General features: G+C 35.9%; 1 protein-coding gene across 7 annotated transcripts in view; it reads right to left on the bottom strand.

The window, feature by feature from the left end:
* LOC6033674 (band 4.1-like protein 4) overlaps positions 1-19,412 on the bottom strand; it is a 351,812-nt gene extending 332,400 nt beyond the window's left edge. For 5 of the 7 annotated variants that reach the window (XM_038249855.1, XM_038249852.1, XM_038249858.1 and 2 more), the window contains exon 1: positions 18,346-19,412. The gene's annotated coding sequence lies outside the window, so the exon portion shown is untranslated. Of the gene's footprint in view, positions 1-17,810 lie in introns of all 7 variants that reach the window. The other 2 variants (XM_038249854.1, XM_038249853.1) reach the window with 1 other exon arrangement.
* Between the last annotated feature and the right edge of the window lie 4,874 nt (positions 19,413-24,286).

The raw sequence follows: 24,286 nt of genomic DNA, 5'->3' as shown, positions 1-24,286 counted from the left end.
TTTGACTCAGAAACACTAGGTTAACATCCGTAAACATAATTTATAATGTGTTTATACCTCCTTGTAGTCTTATCATCAACAAATTTTCACTTAAATCGGCTTAAAAACTTTGTATCAAGATATTAAGAACCCACAGCAGCCAACCACCAGCAGAGCTTACCAATTTCGGAATATTCTCAATGTCACAAACATTTTAATTGGATCCTGCTGTCAGCCAATGTCTGGTGACATGTCGCAACCCCCCACCCCACGTCATCCACACCACCACGGTGACACGACAACATTCAATTCATCTTTGTTCAGCCTTCCTCCCTCGAACACGGCAGAAAGTAAAAGCCAGGATAATGATAATACGACAAATTAGTCTATAAATTTTCATAACACAATTTGGCGCACGCTTGCTAGAGCACATTTATCTGCGGAAGTGGGGTGATGGGGGGGGGGGGGTGTTGAGAGGATTTGTGAGGGGGTGGAGGGAAGACTTCCGCAAGTGATGATTAATTTGTCAATCAAATTTCCCCTTCGTCAAGAGCTCTTTAAGGAAATCTTCATGATTCGAGGATTTGGAGCATTTTCTTCGAGATTTGCCAGTTTCGCTAAACATACACTGCTGGGTGGTAATACATATTAATAAAACATACTTTGATCAGTGGCTGAGCGGCCGTAATCCTTTCCGAATGATACAATATTACGAAATGAATCTATACACTCAGTTGCACAAATCTATCAAACCCTCTTACCGGCAGCGAAATCTTGGAAAAGTATAATTTGTATCAGAATTGGCTTATACTGATACACATAAAAAGTAATCCGAAAATTACATCGTAAATTATGAAACACTTTTGCACGTCATTAATCAATTCGGTCTACTTTCAATTTGATTTAAATTTTCAAAAAAAAAATATACGTAAATCATGATTCTCCTTTTTGGCTTTAGTTGATGTTTTTCTGTGAGTCATTTCTCACCGAAAAACATCAACTAAAGCCAAAAAACAAAAATTCTCGGTGACCAAAACTATGAAACACAAATCATGATTCTACGTATGATTAGGCGGTTTATATCGAAACTTGAAACTTGAAACATAAAACAAGTTTACCTGTGATTTAAAATTTTCGTGTCGAGAAAATTTACTCTTTTTTACTGTGTGCCGCTTTATTTAGTTCCAGATTTTAGGTGATTTAGCTCTTGCGCTGCTCCCCATTGCCGATTTCAGAATGGCAGAAAATCTGGCGGCCAAATTCCGAGGCTATTGGACATTTTCCGGCCCGCCGGTTTCAAAAACAGCCGAAAAGCCAAAAATGGAAATTTTGTTTATTGGATCTTTCAACAAAAATAAATCCAGAATTGCTAATTTAGTTTAACATGCCTGAGGCTACCAACTCTTGCTTAGCAAAATTCCGTACACTTTGCCGATATGACACCATGGTATAACAAAAACTGTCAAGGAATAATTTATATAAATTTGAAACTAAAAATATAAAACTGTCTCGTTTTTACATTTTACATATTTCACTTTGCTTATGACTTGCATGTTTAAAAATATTCACAAAATATACCGCGTTTTGCTGAATCAAATGTTCATGTTCTCCCATTTTTTTTTGTTAAACTTTAAAAAGTTTTCGAAATGTCATGTTTGCTTATAAAAATAATATTGTTCTCATGAAAACATTTTGACATTTTTTTTGGAAAGGTCCTATTAACATGTGAAACACAAAAGCTTTGTTATTAAAATGTTTACCGTCTTTTATCGGATAAATATGTTTTGTAAGGAATTTGAAAAGAATAATAATTGATAATCAACTGAGGAAAACCCGGAAAACTATCCAAATTATCTCTTTAAAACAAATTGACAGATAAATAATATTGCCTAGTTAGAAAAAGCTTTGGCCAGATCAGAAAAGCCAAATTGTTTAAAAAGTTGTCATAATTCCGAACAAATCCGTATCTTGCGAAAATTTCCGTACAAAAATTCCGGCCTGTAAAAAATCCGGAGAGAGGGTCGAAAATCCGTATGGTAAGGAAAAAATCCGTACAGTTGGTAGCCTTAAACATGCCAAATCAAATTTTTGACGAGCTATTCCAAAAATCATCATTTAAAAATCATTGCTTTAGTACTAGACTTGGAAAAAACAATACTGGAATATGACATTTTCAAAAAAATTGTGAGACAAAAAATTTACATTTTTTCCGTGTAACATTTTTTTCAGAAATGTCGTAAACTAATCCAACAACTTTGCTAAAGACTTCAAATCGCTCAACAAAATAAGTAAAAGAAAACCGTAGGAAATTTTCAAATATATTAAAATGCAAAAAAATTACCTTTCATCGAAACAACATAACCATCAATGCTCAAATATGAAGCATTTTATCAAAAAAAAAATGTAAAGCAATTTTCGATTGCAAATTTGGCATCTGGAAAACGAATTATATTTTGACTACCAATATTTCAGATTTAATAAAAAAAATCACCATTTTTTTAAATTCATAACTCCGATTCCAGATTTTGCAACATCATAAACTCTAGAGCAAAAGATGCTTTTGAGCAAATCGATGTTTTTTTATTTTATTTTTTGTATTTTTTAATCGGACTGAAACTTTTCTGGTGCCTTCGGTATGCCCAAAAAAGCCATTTTGCATCATTAGTTTGTCCATATAATTTTTCATAAAAATTTGGCAGCTGTCCATACAAAAATTATGTTTGAAAATTCAAAAATCTGTATCTTTTGAAGGATTTTTTGATTGATTTGGTGTCTTTGGCAAAATTGTAGGTATGGATAAGGACTGCACTGAAAAAAATGATACTCGGTAAAAATTCGTGTGGTGATTTCTAATTTCGCTTCTTGATTTTCAAACAAACACTATTTTTACTTTTTTTCTGCTAAGTTTTAATGTCCCAATGCCAACCTTTAAAAAATTTCCAGAACGGGCAAAAAATCTTTGATCGAATTATGAATTTTTATTAATCAATCCTGTTTTTTTTTTTCAAAAAATCAAAATATTGGTCGCAAAAAAAATCAACTTTATTTTTTGAAGTCAAATTGAATTTGCAATCAAAGATTACATTAGTGAAATTTTAAAAAGTGCAACGTTTTCAAGTTATTTCCACTTTTAGGTAACATTTTTGAAAAAAGTCACAGTCATTCATTTTTAAAAATTGAAAAAAAAAATTTGAAATGCTGAGAAATTTTTCTTTATTTTGCTTTTTTGAACTTTGTTGATAAGACCCTTAGTTGCTGGAATATTTGCATGCAATGATTTAGAAACAGGAAGATTAATATTGTCTGAGTCTCACCCAAATAACCCACAATTTTCTAATATCGATATCTCAGCCCCTAATGGTCATAAATTAACAATATTAAAACATGAAACATCGTGAACTTTTCCAATCGTTTTAAAAACAATATTTTTTAAATCAAGACTAACATATCAAAAGGTTCAAACATTCAATATTGCATACAATAAAAAATACGTTATTAGCATTTCTTCAGTACCTTTTCAAAACAATCAATGTGCCATGGGTTTCCTACGTTGACCTTTTGAAGAATTAAGTGAAAATTCAACTTTTAGTAATAAAAAGGGATACTTTTTCCTTGTACCGTCATTGTAGCAAATCTGGACCCATGGGGCGGTTAAGACAGTGATTTAGCTATGTTTACTTTTGTACAATATGTTGATGAGCAATTCCATGTCAAATAGGGAATCGGTTGTACCCGACCCTCTCCGATTTCTATGAAACTTTGTAGACATGTTACCCTTGGCATATATAAGCCATTTTTGTGTATATGGAGCCAGTTACACTGTATAATGACATTTGAGAAGGGCGTAAGTGTTTTAAATATTTTTGTATTTCGTTATTTAAATATTGCTGTATCTCGAAGCCGTTGCATCGTATCAAAAAGTGGTCAAAGACAAACTTGTAGGAAATTTGACGGGCTTTCCGAAAAAAATACACTGAAAGTAAAAAACACTCCACTTTTATGAGATTTTTAGATTTTTAAGTTTAAAAGTCAAATTTGAAGGTAAGCTCACGATTTTTTTTTCGTTCAAATTTTTTGTAAAAACAGCCTAAGATGTTACAAAAAGACTCACGAAAAATGCAGGAAGGAGCAACTAACCGTTATCATTTACTGAAACTGTTTTTTTTTTCAAAAGTGCTCTAAACGTCAAAATTTTCAAATGCCGAATACGGGAATCGATTCTCCAGACAATTTTACATAAAAGTCTCCATAGTGACCATTGTCCTATGTCCAATCCTTGTGAAGTTACAGCGGTTTAAAAAATAAAAATGTTGAAAAAATAGGTTTTTTGATGGTTTTTGGCAATTTCTATATGACAGACTTGATTTTTCAGTCTCGAAAATATTTTTACCGGAAAGCTCGTCCAATTTCTCATAAGTTTGTCTTTGACCACATTTCAATTGGATGTATGGGCTTTTTGAAAATTTTGACGTTTGGAGCACTTTTCAAAAAAACAGTTTCAGTAAATGATTTTTGTATTTTTTTAGGTAAGTTGCTAAATCCTGCATTTTTCGTGAGTCTTTTTGTAACATCTTAGGCTATTTTCACAAAAAAAATTGAACGAAAAAAAAACGTGAGCTCACCTTCAAATTTGAGTTTTAAACATAAAACGTTGAAAAATCTCAAAAAATTGGCGTGTATTTTTCTATCAGTGTATTTTTTTCGGAAAGCCCGTCAAATTTCCTACAAGTTTGTCTTTGACCACTTTTTGGTACGATGCAACGGCTTCGAGATACAGGAATATTTAAATAACGAAATACTAAAATATTCAAAACACTTACGCCCTTCTCAAATGTCATTATCGAGTGTAACTGGCTCCATATACACAAAAATGGCTTATATATGCCTAGGAACACATGTCTACAAAGTTTCATTGAAGTCGGAGAGGGTCGAAAAAAAAGTACCTAAAAAATTCCTGTTTTGGGCTAGAATTGCTCTGATATAGTTTATTGGTTTTGGCTAAAACAGACACAGAACAAAAACAATAGTGCATTACTTTCTACGCTACGCTACGCTAATTTCTACGCTTTAAGGTGCTCTAAAAACTACTGTCCTGTATTTGCCCCAGTTGACGATAATAATAGTCCCAATCATAACCTACAACTTGGTCAAAGACACCAAATTGAAAAGAAAATAACTTCTCAAAACACAGATTTTTGAATATTCAAATGCCCTTTTTGCACGCCCAGTGCCCAGCCTGCAAAACTTTGCCTCTGGAGTTGGAACTATTGAAGATATATTTTTAAAACAAAACCTCAATCTAGCTTTTAGTGCCACTGAGTGTATTTCCTGGTCACAATCCCCTCATTGCTCTGGGCTTGGGATTTATATCTGGGGGCAATCATCGCAAAGTATGATGGCATGAAGAGCAAATCAGTGAATCAAATCCAATTTTTCCAAGAGGCCAAAAACAAGGATTCATGGTTGGGTGGCCTTCCTTGGAAGGAAATCTGAGAAGAAAAGCAAAAAAAAAAAAAGTTAGAACGAGGATTTACCCCGACTGCTGCTGGCAAGGGTGGAAAATTAGGTGAAAGCCTCCCTTTTCCTTCTTGCCCGCAAACATATGTCGTGCGATAAATCTTGCTCAAGGATGGATTGGCCCACTTTTTCTCTGCTGAGCTCAGAAACCGCAAAACTTCAAGAAAAAGGGGGGCCGAATCATTTGGTGTTGCCTTAAAGTTTGGTCGTTTAGCCTTTCGTCCTGTTTTTTTGCGCCCTTTGCATAACCATTAGTTATTTGGCACACCCCATCATAGCATCACAGCCGGCCCAGCGGAACCAATTTAGGCAAATTACTATAATTGAAATTCTTCTGGCGCTCGCCATAAATTTGGTGATCTACTGCGAGTAATTAAATTCAACCCCCCTGGCAAGAAATCGCTTTTCCGGCGCCAAACATTTCGCAAGGCCCTCTCTCCCGGCACATTCAGGTACATAAATTTCCCTTTATCTAATTTCGCACAGGCTCCACGAATTTGCTCTTGGTTCGCCTTTTTTGCACGAGAGCTTGTTTGTTTGAGATTCCTTTACCCTGGGTGGAATGCCTCTCTGGGCTGGTATGTTATTGCTGCAGGCATTCAAGTTGGGGGAGGAAATCCTCCCTTTACGTCTTGGAACGCACCAGCTTCAGTAGTCTGGAGTATGGCTACGCATGGAAAGTGCGTAAATTTTGGACTTTGAGATGCTATTTTACGGCTAAACAAACATTGCAAATCAAACGGAATACGTTGGTCTGGGAATGTTACGAGAGACTATAAATTACCAACTCAATATGAAATTATTTGCTGTTTGGAGCACGCCAAAGAGATTTGGGTGTTTCTGGAATGTTTCTCAGTTTGTATTTTCAACATAAGAAGTGACAAAGAACACTAAAGGAAAAAGGATGTTCAATCAAAAAAAAAATATTTTTTTTTTCAAAAAATTCACACGGCTCTTTTAATTAATTTAATTTGATAAATGAACTGGAATTTTTGTTTTATTTTTAAATTTTCATACTTTTGTCTATTCTATGGAATATTTCCGTTCTGTTTTCAAAATATTCAAATGAAAAAAATGTACTTGATATAACAAACATGTTCTTCATTCAAAAAGAAAGCTTGTAGATAACTCCAAATCATAAAAAAATATGTTTCATTTCAGATTTTCTTATTTCTTAATTTCACTAAAATGTGAAAATGTGTTTTTATTTGAGAGCCTATGGAGAGGCGAAGTGTCACTTTCAGGGCTCCAATCGAACTGTCAAATCGGGGTTTTAATCGAGCTACAATACCATGCAAGAACAAGGTCAATTTAAACAATTCAAAATTATTTTGGCAAAAATCTAACAATCACAAGCATTGCAAAACTGTAGTTTACAATAATCTGGTAGGTTTTGTTATGTTTGTGCTTGTTCGGTACAAAATAAAAACGTGCCAGCACCAAACAAAAACTACAAGTTGACTTTGGGTGTTTGGAATTTCTCCCAGAACGTATCATTTCTCTCTATAGATCCCTAGTTCTCATGACAAAATAGAATTTAAAAAAATAACGTTTACGTTACAAAACAAATTGAGCACGCTTGATTTACAATTTTAAATAATTCAAGCGAAAAAAAAGATTAAAAAGTGAGCATTTTCTCATTGAACCAACAACAAAAAATAAAAAAAAACAGCATCAATTTAGCAAACATTCGGAAATGGATTCGATTTGTATTTTTTTTTTAATTCGACTCAAGCTTTATGGAGGCCCTTCCTATAACCAAAGAAGCCATTTCGTCGCCATCGTGCTAACTTGTCGTACGTGCATTTTGGGCCAAATTGAGATAAGAAAACCATTTTGTGCAGCTCACAATGCCTCACCTTTTGACCTTCACAGATCCCCAAAATTCGATTTCAATCCTGAGATATTCAACAAAAACCGAAAAAAACTCCGTGCATTTTTGTCTCTTTACATATGAAAGTAGTTTCAATCTTGTCGTGCTATCTTGTCACTCCATGAAAATTGATGTAAGTGCGACAAAAGGCCAAAGGGATTTCAGGCCAGGAAAGTCAGGATGCGTTTGTCGCACGTACAAGCTAGACTGCCGTAAACATTTGTAATTATAACTCGGGACTCCAGCAACCAACTTCAACCAAACTTTGGGACAATGCACAGAATGGTGAGCCAAACAAAACGTGATTGTTATTGTTTACATTGCGTGCTCTCGTTTTTGAATATTCAAGGTCAAACATTAAAACGCATTTTTCTCGGAACGTCAAAATGGCGGGTGCGACAAGATAGCACGACGACGTCGATTTAGTGTCTTTGGTTCAACCATTCAAGTCTCCGTACATTTTTGGCATTTTTGGTGCAATTTTGAAATTTTTGGCAGCTGTCCATACAAAACTGGTATTAAATAGCATAGCATAGCATTGCATAGCATTGGTGTCTACCCGTAGCTGCTACTTCGTTATTGACCAGGACCCCCAAACATTGCTCCGTGGACCACAGATGAAAAGTAGGAACCAATCATCACCCCTTCGCAATTTTCAAAGGTCCCTATCGTGCTGATCAATACCGACGCCGGCCACGACCAGTGGTAAGACACGGGGAAGTGGATGGGAATGTTAGCCGATTAGAGCGTCCAATTTCCCGTCCCGGGAAAAAAATTCCCGGGAATTCCCGGGATTTCCCGAAAAAAAATATTTCCCGTTTCCCGGGAAATTTGTAAATTTCCCGGGAATTCCCGAAATTCAAGCGGAAGTATACATTTTCTCAACTTTCTGGTACATTTTTTAAACTTTCAAAAAAAAATCTAATTAAAAAAACTTATTTTAATAAATTTAATTTACTGTTCTTATTGAACTTATCAGTTCGTCTAAAAATTTTATGTCAAGATTTATTTCAGATGATAATAATTTCTGAAGCATTCACAACTAGGTATAGATCTTGTACGATATTATGAATAAACTTACGATATTAAAAATAAACTATTAAAATTTTGGTAAGCATTTTAAGCAAAAATTCTTGTTATATCATTTGAAAATAAGGTAACTCTTCCCGCCAAGATCAAAATTGATTTTTTTGTTTTGTTTCCCATTACCAAATTATTAGGTTAATTTGTTCAAAAGTATTCGAGAAATTACAGTCAAAAGTTAAAAATTTATAGAGCACTTGAGCTACACTCAAAAAAATGAGTTCGCGTAAACGTGAACAGAGCTCATGCCAACGGGAACCAGGAAGAAAACTGTTTACTTTCATGGTGCAATGAACTATAAAAGTTGAATAGTTTTCTTCCTGGTTCCCGTTGGAATGAGCTCTGTTCACGTTTACGCGAACTCATTTTTTTTAGCGTACCAAGGGCGTAAAGTTTAAATCTGAAACTACTAAACAACTTTTTTTTCTATGAAAATTCTTTTTACCGAAGTCTTTTATTAGGCCGAATCATTAAAAATATCATTAAAAACTACTTCAAAAATGTAAACATATTTCAAATACTCGCTCCAAACATTTGAAAACTGGAAGTTGTAATTACATAAAAATGGCATTTCGAGTGAATAGCAGATTTTAAGGTAAATTCAATGCTTATATATTTATTCAGGAGATTAATCCAGTAAGATTTGTTCTGAATAAAATATTTGCCATGAAAAACATACACCTGGCTATTTCTTATCAATACAAAATACTAATCATTATATTTTGAGCGAACGAATTTAGAAAATTTATATATTTTCCTGAAGTTGTATGTTTTTTTTACAAGCAGCCAAGGCATTAAGTGAACCTTACACTTACTCTGACCATTAGAATTGCTATTTAATACTATTTTGTTGCAAAATATTGACCAAAACCAGGATCAGAACAATTTTCGATTAATTTAGAATTTCCCGGGAATTCCCGGGATTTCCCGGGAAATTTGTTGAAAATTTCCCGTTTCCCGGGAATTTAGTAACCCCGGGAAATTGGACGCTCTATAGCCGATACTTGAGTGATTGGACCGCCAAATCGACTGCGTCTCCGACAAAGTATCACATGAGTTTTGAGGGGTTAGTAAGATGGGTATGAGGTCAGGATTCACTGTGGTAGGTGATGCGACCATGAGCAATTTGTTTATCGGTTGAAATTTTAAAAATCTTAGGCATCCGGCTGCGGAAAGATACCTATCTAGGGATTTAAATATAGTATTAATTCGACCGCGATTCTCCAGAAATTCTCCGTCGGCGTGCCTTCCGATCAACGGTGATGTAGGAAGGGCTTCATTCATTAAAATTATTTTATATCATAAGCCTTAAAACATATCCGCCGACGTGCCTTCCGATCCTCGATGATATATAACTGGTATTAAATATTTGAAAAATCTGTATAATTTGGAGGAATTTTATGATCAATTTTGCACTGGAAATATTTTTTGATAATTTTTAAACCATGTTTTTTTTCAAAAGTTTTTTTTTATTTTTTTTTATTTTCAAATATGCTTCAGAGATTTGATTTTTAGAAATAAAAAAAAATAAAAATATTCCCAAACAAAATTTTAGTTTTCATACTTTAGTCTCTAAAGTTGAATATTTCAACCTTTTAAAATGTAAGACTAGATTAGAAAAAACATGTTTTAGTTAGATCGTCAATTAAAAAAAAATGTCTTCTTTAAAATGGACTACAGTCCAGACTTGTTCCAGACTAAATTATTCCAAGGAGTGGCAAAATTTTACTACTAATTTTCATCTCTTGGGATAATTGAATCACGATTTTTATGATAGGAAATCAACCATTCAAATTTGACTAAATTGGATTATACTATAGCAGAACTCAAATTTTAAGTTAAAAGCTAGAAAATAAAATAATACGAAAAAATACAAACGTTTAGATAATCATAATTGAACTTCAGATCATCGAATAAAAAACCAAATTTTATCATATATCTATTGATAAGTTTAAAGTCAAAAATTATAGATAATAGTCTCAGCTTTTCAAGAATAATAATCGAATATTCTCCAGGTTGAAAAATAAAGATTTTGGGTAATTGTATTTTTGTTAATAAAAAAAGTATATAAAACTAAAAAGACAAAAGCTGAAGTCGGAGTGGAAGTTACTAAGTTTTTTTATTAAAGCGGCAAAAATTTAAAAAAAAAACATCCACATTAACAACCCAAAGATTTTTTGTGGTCTCTATTGCATGTTTCTGCTCAAACCTAGGAGTCCATAGGCTTGAATGGGGAGAGCACCCAATCCCCTTTTAATACAAGTGGTAAAATTACTCTTATTCCAATTTTACAATTTTTACATGAAAGATGTACGCATTCCCAGATGTAATACAGTCGACTTTCTGGTTGTCAATATCCAAGGGACCGTCGAGGAAGAGAATCATCAGTTTACAGAACGATGCAAAATGAAGACTCGATTGAAAATATTTTTCTCTTGATACCCAGCTATGGGAGAGAATCATGGCAACGTCCATCAAACAAAAACAAACTAATGTCAAACACCCTTCAAAGCATGTCTTTGCAAGCCATGAGAAAGTGAAAGACATTTTTAATGCAAACAGAATCCAAGGGACCGTCGAGGAAGAGATCCTTCAAGCAAGGGAAAACATCGAGGAATGAAGATAATTGAAGTATGCAGATTGAAGGACTGAAGAATTAATCGATAGATGGAGAATTATTGATATCGAGAAGATCGACAGCCAGAGAGTCGACTGTATTACCATGATTTTTTTTACTGTGTAGTGTGTACCCGACTCCGGCTTTGATGATAATAAATTTAAAAAGGATAATTTTACTTAAATTTCACAAAATTCTACAGTTAGAAAATCCTGGTTCATATTTAACCAAAAATTGAACGTTCAGAAAGCTTTTACTTTCTACTGGTTAGGAAAAGAAATTTTCCCATTTCAGCAAAGAAATTCCTTTCTCCACAGTAAAACCAATAAATCGCATTTTTACCGCCAATTTTCCACGATTATCCTATCCACCAGCGTAATCACATCATAGAAGAGCGGTCGCACACACGCGCAAGGTGTGAACATCGCCTAATTATCCTTAATTCAGCCGATAATGGCCACTCATGTGAAGAGAAAAAAAAACCGCCACCTCTGCTCGTCGTCTCATAATCAGCATAAACAAGCGCCGCTCGAGCGGTGTTTTTGTCCTGATGTGTGGTTGTGGTGCGGCATTCAAATCTATTCAATTTCACCACCACCTTCACCCCCATCACCACTGTTTCGCGCCGGTGCATTGTTATTAGCGCGTAATTTTCTAATTTGCTTTGGTGGTGAGTGTGTGACGGCACTGGAGTCGGGTGGTCGTTCGAACACAATTCATGCGGCAACAATTGAATTGCAGCTCGACGGCGGTCGGCAGCGGTGCAAGTCTGGTGCAGTGAAGATGAGTAGACGATTCACCCAACAGTGTTGAGATTCACTTTCTTCAGAAATATTATCATCCTCAATTTGAGTAGTGCGGTGCCTGTGTGGACGCTCAGTCCTGTTTTTTCGTGTTATTTTCCGTCTCTTTTATGTCGCTGTTCGAGTGCATGGGGTGATTGGTCATTATAATTGAATAATGACATCAGTAGTGCGGTGCCTGTGTGGACGCTCAGTCCTGTTTTTTCGTGTCATTTTCCGTCTCTTTTATGTCGCTGTTCGAGTGCATGGGGTGATTGGTCATTATAATTAAATAATGACATCAGTAGTGCGGTGCCTGTGTGGACGCTCAGTCCTGTTTTTTCGTGTTATTTTCCATCTCTTTTGTGTCGCTATTTGTGTACATGGGGTGATTGGATTTCTTCTGATTCGTGTTGTTTTCATCTCTTTTGTGTCGTTGTTTGTGTGCATGGGGTGATTGGTCTTCTTCTTCTTCTTTTTCTTTATTTTTAGTTCGCGCGTTCGTTGGCCAATGAGTTTATTTTTGTCCTCTTTACATAGTTTTCGATAGAAACGATCCGAATTCTTTTTTTCGAGACAAGCAAGTCGTATTGCTGGATTAAGTCCTTTCTATATCATCGATGATCGGAAGGCACGCCGACGAATATGTTTTAAGGCTTATGATATAAAATCATTTGAATGAATAAAGCCCTTCTTACATCACCGTTGATCGGAAGGCACGCCGACGAAGAATTTCTGGAGGATCGCGGTCGAATTAATACTATATTTAAAATTCTAGATAGCTATCTTTCGGATTCGATTGTGAGTAGCGGGACTTCGCGGTTACTATGCAACGTATTTTTTGGAGTCTTTTTATATTTTAAATTTATAAGTCCTTCTTTCATTATCGTTGATAGGAAGGCACGCCGCCGGTTAAGTTCGTTTAAGTTATTGTTTTAATTTCATTACAATCGGTTACGTGGTGTCCTGTTTTCTTTTCGTTTATATTCGTTGATCGTAATAATTTATTCCAACAGCTTTAGTATTAACTCATCTACTATTTTTGACATTTGCTCGCGTTATCTTAATTGTACCAACAGTAAAAATATACTGATAAGTCCAGCCCATAGCACTACCGCTCGGTTGGCACGCGTTCGATTAAAACAAACTTTTTAAATAATCAATTATTTATCTTTCCGCAGCCGGCTGCCTAAGATTTAAAATTTCAACCGATAAACAAAATGCTCATGGTCACATCACTGCCACTCGTGAATCCTGACCTCATACCCATCTACTAACTCCCTCAAAACTCATGTGATACTTTGTCGGAGAAGCAGTCGATTGGGCGGTCTCTATCACTCAAGTATCGGACTAACATTCCCATCCACTTTCCCGTGACCCTACCACTGGTCGTGGCCGGCGCCGGTATTGATCAGCATGATAGGGGCCTTTGAGAAGTTGCGAAGCGAGGAAAGATAGCACCCACTTATCTTCCACGGCTCGTGGATGTAACTTCTGGAGGTCCTGGTCAATAACGGAGTAGCAACTGCGGGTGGGCACCTATGCTTATGCTTATGCTTAAATATTATCATCCTCAATTTCAGAATTGTTACGTTACAAATTAAAAATACATTAAACGTTAAATAAAAACGTTACTTAATCCACCTTTAGGTGGTTGGTGCCTTCCTCACATTTATAAAGTACCCGAGCATGGGTAAATAACAAGGGAAATGCGTAATAATACCTTTCTCTGGTATCAATACAAAATTTTGGTATTCCTGGACCCTTTAAAATTTGTCTTAAGGATTATGCAAGAGCAAAATGTGCTATCATACCAATTAAAGGTATTGTTTTGATAATGCAAAATTGCAGAATTTGTCAATGGTCGAACACCACATATTGGTATTCTTTTGGTATTACAGTGTTTTATCAAATTCCTCTGAAACTTTGGGAAAATTTTGACCAATTTTGACAAAATAATTAATTTTGCGCTAAAATGATGTCTCGAAGCGAATGCTTTCATTGAAAACCGGAAATTTCAAACTTGATTTCAAACATTTTTGATATACCCCCTAAAGAAATGACTTGAAATTGTGGAAAATTTTCTAAGTCAGGATGGCACATTTTGGTATTATTTTGGTATTAAAGTGTTTTATCAAATTCCTCTGAAACTATGGGAACATTTTGACCAATTTTGACAAAATAATTAATTTTGCGCTTAAATGATGTCTCGAAGCGAATGCTTTCATTGAAAACCGGAAATTTCAAACTTGATTTTAAACATTTTTGATATACCCCCTAAAGAAATGACTTGACATTGTGGAAAAATTTCTAAGTCAGGATGGCGCATTTTGGTATAATTTTGGTATTGAAAGGTTTCATCAAATTCCTCTGAAACTATGGGATTTTTTTTTATATATTTTGATGAGATAATTAATTTTGCGCTAAAATGACTTGAAACCCAAAAATGTTAAAGCTGATTTTTAAATTTTTTTATATACCCACTAAGATTTTATTTAAACGTTGAAATTTCTCTAAGTTGGGATAACCAAATACTTTGAAAAACGAGTTAATCGACAGATTATAGAATTTTGGTGAATTTCAATCCAGTTTCATTTTAATAACACTTATTTTTCAATCTTGTTATTTTTCAGAATCTTCAAGAACTTTAAGCACAGGCCGTTCATCAATGACAAATGCATTCAATGTGGTGAAGAATATCACTAAGAACAACATGGAATCATCAGGTGAGTAGATTTGGCTGTTGCATATGGATCATTTCCGTTTTTTGACTAACTGCAACTGTTGCACTAAAAATGGTATGAAAATACCAAATTTAGGTATTTCTTGTGCAAATACCAGCGACCAAAATGTGATCTTGGTTGCCCAGTAATAGATGGTAAAATACCATGAAATCATACCAAAATCATGTATTTGGAAGACCATAGGAATACCAAAATCTGATTTTCCAAGGGCGCGGGAATACCTAAAAATTAAACCATGGCAACACCAAGTTTTGGTATTCAAGCAATGTTCAAAAATCCAGAAGACCTCAACTTGGTATTGAAATGGTTTTATTTTGAGGTATTATTTTACCCTTGGAATAACATGGTTTGGTATTGTTGTGCCCTTCCACATACTAGACTTTGGTATGATTTCATGGTATTTTACCATCTATTACTGGGCAACCAAGGGCACATTTTGGTCCCTGTTATTTGCCCAAGTAATAACAAAATTTGGTATTCCCGTGTTATTTACCCCTGCTCGAGTAAAGACACTACACATCCTCCAAAAAATGTATAAATAACACTTATTTTTTATCAAATTATTTGAGATCCGGCCTCAAAAAAGTGTATCAAAAACACTAAAGTACTTATAGCTTTTGATAGGGTTGTCAGATCTTCAATCTTTTGGACTTGTTGAAAAGGTCTTTTGATTACCTATCCAACGATGGGTCGCATGATAGATCCGGACAACTTTTTCATCAAAATATTTGAGATCCGGCTTCAAAAAAGTCTATAAATAACACTTAAGTGCTCATAACTTTTGATGGGGTTGTCAGATCTTCAATCTTTTTAACGCGTTGGAAAGGTCTTTAAAATACATTTCTAATAATATATAGCATGACGGGTTTTCTTACAAAAACCACCCTTTTTACAATCTTCCGAAGTTTAGCTAAAATCGTTTTTTTAGCATAACTTTTGAAGTACTTTTCTAAACTTCGTAATATTAACTAGGGTCTTGTGGGACCCCAAGACGGATCGAATGAGACCAAAACGGTCCAATTCGGTTCAGCCAGTCCGGAGATAATCGAGTGCATATTTTTCGGTGCACGGACTCACATCCAGACACACGCACAGACATTTGTTCAGAATTTGATTCTGAGTCGATACGTATACGTGAAGGTGGGTCTACGAGGTCAAATAAAGAAGTTCATTTTTCGAGTGATTTTAAAGCCTTTCCTCATTGAGGTGAGGAAGGCAAAAAGGGAATATTTCAGGCCACTGCAAATTGTCCAACATGTTCTGGAGCCACTTCAAAACTCAAAAATGACAGCACATTTTTATATTTTTGAAAAAGGACTTTTAGAATTTTTGTTCATGTTGAATTTTGGGACCATTGATCGGAAAAAGAAATAAAACTTTAAAAAAATCCTTGCACTGAAATTCGGTCCATAAATTCGTTCAATAATACTGGGGTGACATTGATAATAAATCCGGGGTGACATTGGTAGCCAGGGTGAAATTGATAGGTTGAAGATGTGTTAGCAAATTGAAAAATGAGTATTAAATTTAAACGGAATGATATGGAACCAAACCAAGCTTGGTAAAAAAGTGTCCAAAGTACCTCAAGAAGTGGTTTTCAACCAATTTAGAAAAGTTTTGAAAGTTAGTTAAATACAAAATATATAAAATATGAAAACATTGATAAATAGAAAAATTTCAATACTCTCAAAGTAACAAGGTTTTATAAATGAACATGAATTTAATATGGAAAATGAACTACACTATCGGGGTCTGTGGACAGTTTATCACTAAGAGCAGTTTACAAATTTTATGTGTTATTAAAACCGAATTTAAAAAATTCTTCTGACCTACAGTCCATACTCGATTAACCGAAGGCCTCGGAACTCGGAACTTCACATAATCGAATCACGAAAAAAAATTCTTTCGATGTCTTATTTCTGTATGTCAATATAGTATTTTTAAATCCAAGATGGCGACCAATATGGCGTTGACGAAATGTTGAAAAATGCGTTTTGTTTTTTGATAGGCAATCAACAATTCAAATTTGACTAAAATGGGGCCACAGAATTCGAATTTGATGTAAAAAAACAAGAAAATGAAATAAAACGATAAAAGATTTGTTTGTGATTTTATTATCCAAAGTCCCATACAAACCTTCGAATAATCGAACTTCGGATAATCGAGTCTGGAATGTACAGGCATTTTCATGTTATAAAATCAAACTGGGAACTTTTTATTAAACTTATATATTTTTTAAAAAAGCTGATGAACTTAGTTGAAAAACAAGGTTTTGGTTTAATAATTGACATTATCAATTCCGTTTGCAAACTTGTATACGAAAATTGGTTAGATATAAAGTAAAAGTGAAAGTAACAATTTTCAACAAATTATTTTTTAAACCTCTATTGATTTTTTGAACGTACATGGACATTGTGTAGCATACCCCATTACATGTTTCAAAAATGTAAATCTTGAGACTAGTCGTTTAAATAATATTTGAAAAATGTTTGAATTAAATATTTTGATTGTCAGCTCGGTTATTGTGACTTTTTTATCAGTTTAGAAAACAAAAATATTTTTAATTATGAAAAAACACATGAAACACAGTTATTGTCAATTAGTTTAATATGAAAATTTAAGGATTCAATGATAGCACTTGTGCAAATTTTGAGCGAAATTGGTTGAGGTTAACCAATTGAAACCCGAGCCTAAAGTTGGAGAAAAATAGTTTTTCATGCAAAAATGACTTTTTTAAATCGCTAGCACTAGCGTGCCCAGGTCCTCAAGGAAGGTGGGGCAAAAATATTAGAGTTTTGAAAATTTCGTCGTTTATGGACACCCCCTGCCCAATTTTAGAACAAATTTCCGAGGATGGTGGGGCAACTGCCCCATGTTGCCCCACCCTGGGCACGCTAGTGATCGCTAGTAACTTTTCAGGATCGAGTTTTACAGCTTTTAAAGGCATGTCTGTAGTTTTAAGAATTCTAAAATGTATGTAATAAAATTCGCGATGAAAAAAGTTTCTTTTTCATTTTTATATGACATTCAGCTTAACCCAAAAAATAAAGTTGAGGTAATCCCACGGTTTGCAAAGCAAAAAAAACTTTTCAAAATTTGCATACAAAACTTCAACTCCAAACTCATCACATTTTCCCACCTGCAACTGGCTCTCCCCAACAGTAACACAATCAAATTACACCAAAAAGTCACAATAATTGATGATTACCACCTACCTCTTGTACGGATCGGTGCATGCTCCCCGGGTAATTCAGCAGATCTTCAATTAACACCCCGTCGCTCTCTCACCATCGTCTCCAGCACACCGTCATCTTCACGCAGCGGCAAAACGCGCGAATCACACCAAAATGCCAAACAAGAGAGGAACAACAACAAAAAAAAAAGATTCAATTTCGCCCATTGTTTGCGGCGGAGGCTGCACCAATTACCGCGGTGGGATTAAAAACTCCATTCTTCTTGTTTTCTTCCGAATCTCTCACACTTGCGATAGCAGAGCCGGTGACCTCCTGCGAAACAACACCCAACTCCGGGAGTCGACCGGAGATGAAGCTGTAGTGACAATTATGCTATTGTTCTGCGCACGCGGTGGGGGATTTTACTCTTACTTTGGGAGGGAAATGCTCTCAGATTGGGGGAGGAGGAAGGTAGGGAGCGGGGATTTAGTGCAAAGTGCCAACTCGAAATTAGAACACTACTCAGCACGGTAGTGCGGAGAAAGACAAAAGAGTAAGAAATTTTCCTACGATTTACCTCGTTTCAGCTTCTGGCACTGTTTTTTTTTAATTTCCGCGCCGAGGGAAAATGAGAAATTGTAGAGCTCACAAGTGCAAAACCAACAGGCAACAACACTTTACAAGTCGCGAGGTCTGGTTTTCTTTTATTTTTATGGAACGCACACTGATCACACTATTCACCGGGAGATAATACCTGGGAACTTTGCTGTACTTATTTGGAGCAGACGGTCCCACCCCCGTTTCTGTTGAATTTCGGGCTACGACAGCCTACGCACAGGTCGCGAGAGGTCTGACACTGACGAGCAGTACACAATACGGTCTGCTGAGCAAAACCGGCAGCACCCTGATTCTCTTGGGTGGAGCCCACAACCGAGCGTGGGAGTTTTGAACTCCCCTTTGTGTCACACTCGTCACAGGATGATCTTCTTGACTACAACGGGACAGGATATCGCTGGCTTTTGTGTACCAGCTAACCACAAGCACTTTGTACCATTGTACCACTCCACAGGAAAACCACCGAAACTCGTTTCTCGGGTTTCACTTTTATCCGTCTTCACCAGTCTTCACCGGTCACTCTGGGGATCTTCTTCGAGAGGGTCCTCCCGATCCAAAACGCATCCAACCGTAACAATCCGCTTCAATACACCGCTTTACGCATAAGGAAGTGCTGCACTGTACCACCTATCGCTGCACGCCGTACAGCTATGTGTTTACACTACAAGGCAGCTATTAATAGTCTGCTGGAGCATAAAACAGTGAAACACCATAAACATCCAGAGCACATATGGCCAGACCTTCGAAAGGGCCTTTCTCCGCAAACGCACCAGATCATCCGAACATTGTTTGTATTGCTGGAAACTGGAGCACAGACTCGGTACCAGTCACGTGCAACACCGGGTGATCCCGCGCACGCACTACCGGAACCTCCGGAAGATTCCGAAAACACCACCAAATCCAAGACAGTAACACAGAGAAACACTAGACAACCGACAACACCGAAGAAGAGCGGGGGGCAGAAGGAGGAGAGATTGAACCGTCCGTACGGATCAACAGCTAGCCGGCAACTGACTGGCGGCGGCCCCCGGAACGGCGTCGTCCGGGACGTCGTTGTTCTGGGCAAACAGCGTGTTGCTCTGTAGCTCCCCCGCTGTGGGAGCGAATTCGGAGAACGAGAGAGCGAACGGGTGTGCTCGTGAAAGAGGGAGAGCAGAGAGAATGTGGCGAGCACGTGGGCGATTGTTGCGTGACGCGTGAGCGGGCGGCATTGTTTTGATACATTTTCGGAGGGTGGTGCGTGTTGCGCAGGGTTAAGGTGGGAATTGTGGACTAGAAAAATTGAAATGCAACTTAAAAGCAATTTTTTTCCTGAGTCGAACAGATTTAAACCAGTTCAAAATTATATTTTTTGCTGTTTATATAACTTACTCATTACCTTATATTATATAACTTACTCATTAACAGAGCTGTGAATTCGGAGCCGGAGGACCCAAAGTCAGAGTTGGAGTCGTTAAGTTATGAGTAGCCGAAGTCATTAAATCTTCAGAAACCGGATTTGAAACCGGAGTTGAATTAGGCTAATTTTCAACAACCTTGTATGAGAATTGCAGGAATTGGAGTGGAATCGGTGGAGTCAGGTTTATTTCGAGACCTGAATTCGGAGTCAAATTGATGAGTCGCTACAAAAACTGTCCAACTTCAGAACCATGCTTTCATGTCACTCTGAAGCAACGAAACAACTTTCTTTGTAGCTTACAAAGTGGGAGTGCTTGAAAGTTATTTTCAAAATCCGTAAGAGTGATGAAAAATTCATTTTTAATTATTTTCTAAGCCTGTGCAAAAGTAACTCGAAACTAATCTTACCAAATCAAATACACCCATCCGCAACAATTAAACAATTGACAATTAACAATTAACAATTGAACAAAATTGAAAATCCTTCGAAAATTTGTCTCAGGAACACGAAAGTTAGCTCAAAAATTCTATTGAAATATGCGCTAGATGTGAAAATTATCTTTTACAACCTAGCCCCCTAGAGACGGGCTTCGATGTAAAAAATCGCCAACAATCCATTTCAACCAATTTCTGATCTTTAAAAAGAATTGGAAAGAAGAACTCATTAAATTTTACAAAAAAATAACGCCTCTTTTTAAAATAATGTCTCATTTTAGGGGTCAACTTTGGCTGTGTTTTATACTAACATTTCCTATATTTTTAGTAAAAAGAAGTGTGCAGTACGTCTCTACGCATTTTTTTACAATTTAAATGATAATGGTGCCATTCGAGAGAAGAACGTGTGAAAACAAGCAAAAAATACAAAAAAGTGACTGTTAAAACATAACATAACATAACATGTCTGGCTAAATGTAATGATGGGAGATGGTAGAATAGGCTAATTACTACCATTAACAAACTTACTTTAAAGAAAACAAGAGAAGTAAAGTTTTTCGTAGAACAAAAGTTGCTCAAAAACACGAGAAAGAAAATTTCGAAAAAAATAGCACGTAAGAGAGCACTGGCTGACCCGATTTGGACCGTTTCCAGAAGATTGTTAAAAGGGTGGTTTTTGTAAGAACTCCCATCAAGCTACAAATTTTTAGAAAGGTATTAGAAAAACCTTTTCAACGAGTTCAAAAGATTAAAGATATGACGAGTTATGAGCACTTAAGTGTTATTTATGAACTTTTTGGAGGCCGAATTCCAGATATTTTGACAAAAACGTTGTCCGGATCTATCATGCAATCTGTCATTGCAATGGATAGGTAATCAAAAGACCTTTTCAACGAGTTCAAAGATTTAAGATCTGACAATCCTATCAAAAGTTATAATCACATAAGTGCCCTGAATTATGAAGATCTGACTACCCAATCTAATGGCATGAATAATGAATCGAGTTGGTAGAACAGTGAAAGGTCCGCCTTTTTGTATCTATTTTGGATAGCATTACCCTCTGAATGTGAGGAAGGCACCAATCACCTAACGATGGTGGCTTTAATAACACTCAACACGCAAAAAACAAGTTTGTTTATTGGACCTTTCTTAAAAAAATCGATTGCTGTGTACGTTTGAGGTGAACCATGTATATAATTTCAATTTTTGTCCCCCCCCTTCTCAAAGTTCGTCAAAGTTGAGGGACACGCCTAATAAATATAATTTCATAAAAAAAATATCAAAAATAAGCCGCATTTGTCGGGAACATCTAGTAGTTTTGGAAACAAACCTGATTTGCTACAAAGTGTAATCGGAGTTTCGGTAAAGTCCAGACTTAATTTCAGTCAAATTTAAATGGTTGACTGCTTTTCAAAATACCAAATGCTATTTTTCAATATATCTATAACCGCCATCTTGGGTTAAAAAAAACTCTTAAGAGCGAGTTTTTCACCAATGTGTAACAGGTCGTATCGAGGTGCTCCGATTTCGATGAAACTTTCAGCGTTTGTTTGTCTTTACATGAGATGAACTCATGCCAAATATGAGCCCTCTACGGCAAAGGGAAGTGGGGTAAAACGGGCTTTGAACTTTAAGGTCTAAAAACATAAAAAATCTTAAAATTGCTCGCATTTCCGTAAAACTTCATCAATTCCAACTCTCTTAGATGCATTCGAAAGGTCTTCTGGAACAATTCAAAATGTGCCATAGACATCCAGGATTGGTTTGACTTTTTCTCTTAGCTTTTGCAAATTACTGTCAAAAATGGATTTTTTTAAAACCTTAATATCTTTTTCCAACAGCCTCCAACACCCATACTCCCATACGTCAAAAGATAGGTAATTTTATGGACTATAAGCCTACGGTATTAACTTTTTGGCCAATTGCAGTTTTTCTCATAGTTTTTCGATTTTTCTGCAACAAACATTTTACAACGTTAGTTTTTGCCCTGTAGGCCTCCATAGCGGCCCTTTTTGGTCTCAATTTTGTCATATTCGGAATCCTCGGACAATTTCACGTAAACTAGAAGTATTGGAGTTGTAAATTTGATTGGAAAAATTGCCATTTAGAACGAATTAAAATATTTTTTAACAATTTGTTGGATTACGGGTAAAACAGGTTTTCGCCTACTTGATACAGCATTTGACGTATTGATCATAGGGTAAATAAAATCAATTTCTTTTTTCAAAAATATTTTATTTAATTATTTTTTAAATCAAAATTAGAATTCCAATATTTCTAACTTACGTGAAATTGTCCGGGGATTCCGAATATGACAAAACTGAGACCAAAAAGTGCCGCTATGGAGGCCAGCAGTGTAAAAACTAACGTTGTAAATTGTTTGTTGTAGAAAAATCGAAAAACTATGAGAAAAACTGCGATTGGCCAAAAAGTTAATACCATAGGCTTATAGTCCATGAAATTGCCTATCTTTTGACCTATAGGAGTATGGGCGTTGGAGGCTGTTGGAAAAAGATATTAAGGTTTTAAAAAAATCCATTTTTGACAGTAATTTGCAAAAAGCTAAGAGAAAAAGTCAAACCAATCCTGGATGTCTATGGCACATTTTGAAGTGCATCAAAAGCAGAGGTGCATCGGCACGGCACGGGTGCTGCTCTTGTTCTTCTAAGATTTAAAAACACCGTGTTTTTAATCAAAGTACGCGCACGGGCTCTGTGTCAGAACTTTAACTGTACGTGCAAATGTCAATGTTTTTTTTCTGGATTCAACTTTGTGTAATGGAAAAATGAGGAAAATAAGGCTAAAGTAAACCGTGCAGTGAAATATTCAGCAGTTACCAGTGTGTGAAACAAATAGAAACTATCCGGAATAGCTGCCAAGTGGGCTATGCTAAGAACTTCGGATGTTTGATGACCATTTTTACGGAAACCAGTTTTTTGCATATTCTTTGGCCTTTTAAACCTGTGCTGTTGGATTTCCATGTTAGGAAACAACTAATCGTGCCCTTTACTAGCAAATGTATAAATTTCATTGTTGTTTAAGGTGAGTTTTAATTTAATATTTTTAAAAAAAAGTTGAAGATCTCAGATTGAGCTTCGGCGCTACAACATTTCATAAAAAGAACTGGCCTAGCTCAAAATATAAGTGAAAAATAGTAGAACATAAAAAAAACATGTACAATTCTTCAAAGAGCCGCTAAGAGTTCGGCACGCGTTCTCGTAAGGTGGTAAAAACACCATGTTCTGTGCCTCCTAGATGTGCTTATAAGAACGGGAAGTGCAAGTACAGTTCGTTCAAATGCATGTCTGATCAAAAGACCTTTCGAATGCATCTAAGAGAGTTGGAATTGATGAAGTTTTACAGAAATGCGAGCAATTTTAAGATTTTTTTATGTTTTTTTGACCTCAAACTTCAAAGCCCGTTTTACCCCACTTCCCTTTGTCGTAGAAGGCTCATATTTGGCATGAGTTTATCTCATACATAGACAAACAAACGCTGAAAGTTTCATCCAAATCGGAGCACCTCGATACGACCTTTAGAACAAACCTAGCAATATTTACAAATACTGCCTCTTAATCACTTTAGAGTAGTTTAGGGGTCAAACAAGAAATAAGACAACGAAAAATAATATTTATATCATGATTCGATTATCCGAAATAACAATTTTCCACGGCCTTCGGATAATCGAGTAATGAAATGGTTGGAAGCAGACATGAATATTTTTTATTATTTATGCAACTATCTTAAGTAATTACCCCTGGAAATATGATTTTAATAAGATATTGATAAACAGAATAGTGTGACGAAGACGTAAGACCTGTTTGTGATCTCGCTCTTAAACACTAGTATGATTTAAATAACTTGAATATTTTGAAAGTATTAGCCATGTTTTGTAATTTTGTAACTCACAAAAAAATAATGACAAATCAACTTGTTTCGATAATATCTAGTAAAGAAACTTCCTCCCCGACCTATCAAGTCACCGCCCATGCAACACGCAGATGTCACACAGAACGCAACAGTTAATGTTGCGCAACATTGACAAGTCCCGGGCGGCTGACCACGTGACA

Source organism: Culex quinquefasciatus, chromosome 1 (assembly GCF_015732765.1).
Source record: "Culex quinquefasciatus strain JHB chromosome 1, VPISU_Cqui_1.0_pri_paternal, whole genome shotgun sequence".
In the NCBI taxonomy this organism is placed as follows: domain Eukaryota; kingdom Metazoa; phylum Arthropoda; class Insecta; order Diptera; family Culicidae; genus Culex; species Culex quinquefasciatus.
The sequence above is the reverse complement of the archived record's forward strand: the minus strand, read 5'-3'. Positions and strand labels throughout refer to the sequence as shown.